The sequence below is a fragment of the Bufo bufo genome, chromosome 1, assembly GCF_905171765.1.
Source record: "Bufo bufo chromosome 1, aBufBuf1.1, whole genome shotgun sequence".
NCBI lineage: Eukaryota > Metazoa > Chordata > Amphibia > Anura > Bufonidae > Bufo > Bufo bufo.
The window spans coordinates 738,814,741-738,821,024 of NC_053389.1; positions in this window are offsets into that span (position 1 = coordinate 738,814,741).

The window sequence follows — 6,284 nt, forward strand, 5'->3', positions numbered from 1 at the left end:
CGTATCTAGGCTAACTTTGGCTTGGTATCTGCCCCATATAAACACCCTGGTCATGGAATCTAATCCTTTGAACAGAGATTTGGGTATATGCGTCTCTGCGTGTTGAGCGGTATACAGCACTTTTGAGAGAGAAATCATTTTGGCTAAATTTATCCGCCCCACCACCGAGATAGGCAATAGTTTCTAGTTGTTAAATTTATTCCGCATATGTTCAATTAGCGGACACATGTTAAGTGATAGAGCTTGGGAATATCGCTTGGTAATTTTGACCCCTAGATATTTAAAATTATCTACCACTTTCAACTGGGAGACATGTGAGGGTCCATTCCATTCCGCCCTGCCTAGTGGCATGTACATCGATTTTCCCCAATTAATTCTCAGGCCCGAGTATTCTCCAAATTCGTCTATCAGGTTCACCGCACCACGGAGAGATGAGTCAGGTGATGACAGATATAAAAATCATGTCATCAGCATATAATCCTATTCGAACCTTCTTCTCCCGCATGGTTACTCCGGATATGTTATTGCTATTTCTCACCTTAATGGCCAAGGTTTCAATTGCCAGAGCAAATAAAAGTGATAAGGGGCATCCCTGCCTCGTCCCTCCTATGAAGGGGGAAACTGTCCGATAATTCTCCATTGACCAGAAGCCTACTTATCGGATTACTATACAGAATACTGATCCATTTAAGGAACTGAGGCCCAAACCCAAAGCCTCGGAGAGCCAGTTAGGTATAACCATTCTATGGAATCGAATGCTTTGGCTGCGTCTAGTGATGCTAGTGCCCAATTTGCATTCATGGAATACCCTAGCTGTGTAGCCACCTGTACCCTTCTTATGTTCTCTGTGGTGGATTTCCCTGGCATGAATCCTGTTTGGTCCTCATGGATTAATGATAGTATTACTCGGTTGAGGCGAGAGGCTAATATTCTAGTTAGGATTTTATAGTCCACATTTAGTAGTGCTATGGGTCTATACGATCCGCAGTCAAGAGGATCGTTGTCAGGTTTGAGTAGGAGTACTATGGTGGCTTCCCTAAATGACTCCGGTAAGCGTCCTGTTTCAAGGGCTGAGTGAAAGGTGACCAATAGTTGGGGGGCTAGTACCTCTGCATATCTAGCGTATACTTCTTTGGGAAGCCCATCTGGGCCTGTTGATTTCCCATTTTTTAGATCTGCTATTTCTTGTAGTACCTCCTCCAAGCAAATAGGTTGATCCAATTGGGTGCTTTGTGCTGTGGTGAGTTTGGGGAAAGAAATGTCTTCTACGTAGGTGGCTATCTCTGTTTCGGATACTGTTATATTGGATCTACAATAGTATATGTGAGGGGGGGAAACTTTTCCAGATGGGTGGTGACTATGGCGGCCATTTTGAAGTCGGCCATTTTGAATCCAACTTTAGTTTTTTCAATAGGAAGAGGGTCATGTGACACATCAAACTTATTGGGAATTTCACTAGAAAAACAATGGTGTGCTTGGTTTTAACATAACTTTATTCTTTCATGAGTTATTTACAAGTTTCTGACCACTTATAAAATGTGTTCAATGTGCTGCCCATTGTGTTGGATTGTCAATGCAACCCTCTTCTCCCACTCTTCACACACTGATAGCAACACCGCAGGAGAAATGCTAGCACAGGCTTCCAGTATCCGTAGTTTCAGGTGCTGCACATCTTGTATCTTCACAGCATAGACGATTGCCTTCAGATGATACGAGATGTGCAGCATCTGAAACTACGGATACTGGAAGCCTGTGCTAGCATTTCTCCTGCGGTGTTGCTATCAGTGTGTGAAGAGTGGGAGAAGAGGGTTGCATTGACAATCCAACACAATGGGCAGCACATTGAACACATTTTATAAGTGGTCCAAAACTTGTAAATAACTCATGAAAGAATAAAGTTACGTTAAAACCAAGCACACCATTGTTTTTCTTGTGAAATTCCCAATAAGTTTGATGTGTCACATGACCCTCTTCCTATTGAAAAAACTAAAGTTGGATTCAAAATGGCCAACTTCAAAATGGCCGCCATGGTCACCACCCATCTTGAAAAGTTTCCCCCCTCACATATACTAATGTGCCACAAACAGGAAGTTGATATCACCAACCATTCCCATTTTATTAAGGTGTATCCATATAAATGGCCCACCCTGTATATAAATCATGATAAAAGTGTATGAAAGCGCTGAGAATGGTTTCTTGAGTACTAAGTACCTGTCCCATGTCCCATGTGATCTCTGATTGCTAGGATCGCCGTAGAGAGCGAGTCATGTCGGATCAGTTGGGCCAGTAGCTTACCTGATTGGTTTCCCAGTTCAAAGGCAATTTGTTTCATAAAGAACAACTTCCTGTCAGCTTTATTTTTAAGAATTGCTAAATATTGTCTTCCCGCTTGGAGCCACTCAATTCTGTTGGCATCAGTCGGGTGACTTGATATATTGCTGCTCTAGCATGGTGCAAAGAGACTCCATTTCCAGTTCCGATTTTTTTTTTTTTTTGGTGTCTTTTTTAATATAGGATATGTTAGAGTGTAGCGCCCCACATAGAAAAGCTTTTAATGTATCCCACACCAGCCCAATATTGGACTCGTTTTCATGCGTTTTAATGAATTCTTGTAATTGATATGATATCCCATCTGTTGCGCCCATGGGGTTCAACCAGAATAGGTGAATGTTCATTCTTCTATACATTATTCAGGGGACACTTCGTATCAATATGCATACTGGTGAATGATCAGGTATGTAATAGATCTCAAATTTTATAATGTTGAGTCATTGCCTAGTATATAGTCTATCCTGGTTAGGGAATTGTTGCTGCTACTGTGACATGAGTATACTCTAGACCTCGGATATCTATACCTCCATAGATCGTGCCATCTAATTTCTGTTAAGAATCTACTGTGCTGCGAAGGGTTCCCTATACTAAGAGGGCCTACTACATCGTTATGGCGATCCAATGAGTGGTCTAACATCATGTTTAAGTCTCCCATGCAGATTACTTTGGCGTGTGGATATGCTGCAGCGAATGTGGCCGCTAGATGTAAAGTCTGCATGGAGCCAGGGGGAGGGTTATAAACACTTAGTAAAACATAATGTACATTGTCAATAAAAGCGTGTACAAAGATATTTTTGCCTTCCGTAGCAATAGCTAGTTCCTTTGCCTCCCATCTTGGCTGTTCATGTATTAATAACGACGCGCCCCTTGAGGAAGAGGAATGGTAAGAGTGTGCGTACCACTGCAGCCAAGGCTTCTTCAGAACCAGAGATGTATTAGGAGTGAGTCTCTTGAAGACGCAATATATGTGGGCTGGAATTCCTGATATAAGAATGCACTATTGACCATTTTTGGGGAGTGCCTAATCCCCCTTACATTCCATGAGAGGATTTTCAACTCAGCCATGGAGTCCTAAACTTAGGTATGTCATCAGGAGCTAGACTTATCGCAATGGCTACGGGTGAACGGAGTTTGTGTGTTTGATTTAGCTATAAACATACTAACAGTAGAAACTCAATATATAAACTATAAACCTTAATATTCTAGTATTTGTAAGAGAGGTGTTATGTCTGATGTCACTTCTCTTACATCAGACTCCAGGCCAGTAAACCGGGATGCCTCTGTCTTTGATGTTATTCTGACAGAGGCATGCCGACTACAGCAAGTGCTATGATATTTCTATCTAAGCACATAAGTATGGTGAATGTGGCCCTGAATAATTAAGTGACTCTTGCATAGCCCGAGAGTCATACACAAGAATGTGTTACGTATATCAACTTATCTAGCCAGTCCGTTGGCGCCATCTGGTGTTCTAAATGCTGGTGTTTACAGGGGTTTCATCATCTTGGTGACCTTCTTCGTAGGGCTAGCCACTCATTGACTTCACTAGGAGAGGTATAGAAGACTGCCCGATCCCCATCCACTATTCTTAGTTTCGCTGGATAACCCATGGAATGGGGTATGTTGGCTTCTCTCAGCCGCTTCTTGACATCCATGAAGGTGGCGCATTGTTTCTGTAGCTCCATGGAAAAGTGCGGAAATATGGAGACTCTGGTGTTGTCATATTTGATCTCTTGTCGTCTTCTGGCTAGTGACAATAATTTATCTCTATCTTTGCAATTAAGAAATCTTGCAAGCATGGGTCGAGGTGGAGCTCCAGGCGGCGGTGGTCTAGCTGGTACTCTATGAGCTCTTTCTACCGCAAAGGCCGCACTGTCTGATGTTCATGCAGATTATTGCTAATGAGCGTTTTTTACAGATGCTCATTAGCAATGATCGCCTGTGCAAAAAGTGCCCTTGATTACCCAATGAACAAGCGAAACGCTGCATCATCGGGTAATAGATCATTGGTGCGGTCACCTAAATCAGGGATGCTCAACCTGCGGCCCTCTAGCGGTTGTAAAACTACAACTCCCACGATGCCCTTCTGTAGGATGATAGCTGTAGTTTTGCAACAGCTGGAGGGCCGCAGGATGAGCATGCCTGACCTAAATCATTTGCTGGCAGCAGAAGATTGTGATGTCTAAACAGCAACTCCATTGCCAGTAAGCAATTATTCTGTATGGTGATGAGTGATGGCATTAGTGATCTCTCCTCCCCATACTGTGGTGGAGATCGCTGCATGTAAATGCTGTGGTTCCCTCCACTGACGAGCACACGATTGTCACGAAGGAACGCTTGTTACATCAGGCCATGTAAATGGTCCTCTAGAAACCAAGCCATAGTGCTGGATCTAATGTATGACTGGATCCCATCGATTGACACTAGGGTCTGTCGGGTTCTATCTCAGCATCCATCATTTTGGTGGGAAAAAGGTATAAGACCGATTTAACACTATGAAGCTATTGCACGTGACTTTAGGGCGAGTTAGGTGAGGCTAGTAAGGCTGTATCTACTTCTGCAGCTTAGCTCTATTTGCTTGAATGGGGCTAATATGCAATACGACACGCAAGTCCTGGAGTAATAACTAGTGGTGAGCGAACTTGTGTTTTCAAGTTTGGAGGACAAGGTTCGGGTTATCTAAGAATTCCATTATGGATTCCGCTACCACAGACCATAACTTATAGTCCGTGGTAGTGGAATCCATAACGGAATTCTTAGATAACCCGAACCTTGTACGCCGGACTTGAAATGCAAGTTCGCTCAACACTAGTGGTAACACTACGTTCACACCACCATTTGGGTTTATGTTGGCAGTCCCAAGAATATTGCAGCATGCTGAGCTGTTTTTGCTGTCGGGTGACAGAAATTTCTGCGCATCCCGTTATAAGTCAGAGTTTGCCGGGTATAGTTTTTATTTTAGGGGAAAATACAGTAAAATTCTGCTGTTTAAACCAATGCCTTTAAACAACTTGGAACTAATTTGTGAAATACAGTTTTTGTTTTAGAATGCCAGGATCCATCAACAGCCTGTCATGTATTCAGGTGACTAATAAATGTTGTACTCTAAGTTTTTGTGTGACTGATTAGAGTTGTTTTTACGGCATAAATGTAATCTCTGCGCATTAAAGGAGCACTTGAATGACTCTTTACATCAATACAATCTCTGTTCCTATGTCCTATCCGGGCTCATGAACATCATAGAGGTGTATCTTTTGCTTTGTCGGACGTAAGGAGGACCTCTCGCCACTCCTGACAGGCCTGTGTTAATAGCTATATGCATCCCCCATGTAATAACAATTCTGGAGCATCTATTCTTAGGTCTGTATGTTGTGCCGTTCCTTTATTATTTCTACTAGATGTTAACCAGTTGGGGTTGTGTCCCTGCACAGTCTGACAATGGCATTACTGACTGGGGAGAGTTAGACTAGGGGCGTAGCTATAGGGGGTGCTGAGGTAGCAGTCACTATTGGGCCCAGGAGCCTGAGGGGGCCCAAAGACCCTTGTGCCACATAACAAGACACTGGTATTATAGAAAGTGCATGCTGGTCAAGTTACACTTCTGTCTGGAGGGAAGAGGTTAGGTCAAGAATTTCGCCGTTTCAGTTTTTGCCTCATGCAGCACGAAGGCAATGTGCTTCCCTGGCCACAAAGCACTGAGGAAAGGGAGGCCCAAGCTGAACTCTTGCACCAGGGCCGTTGATCTTTTAGCAACACCACTGAGTTAGATTGTGCAGGACCCCCCCCCCAGTTGGTTACCACCCCTCTGTACCCTTACTGTAGACTGCTGGTAATTCAGTTATAGCTTCTAGTAGTTAAAACAGGCATGTCAGGAGAAGCAACGGGTCCTTTTTCAAGGCTTCAGCTGACACCACAGACAACCCCTTTTAAAGGGGTTTTCTGGGATGACTATG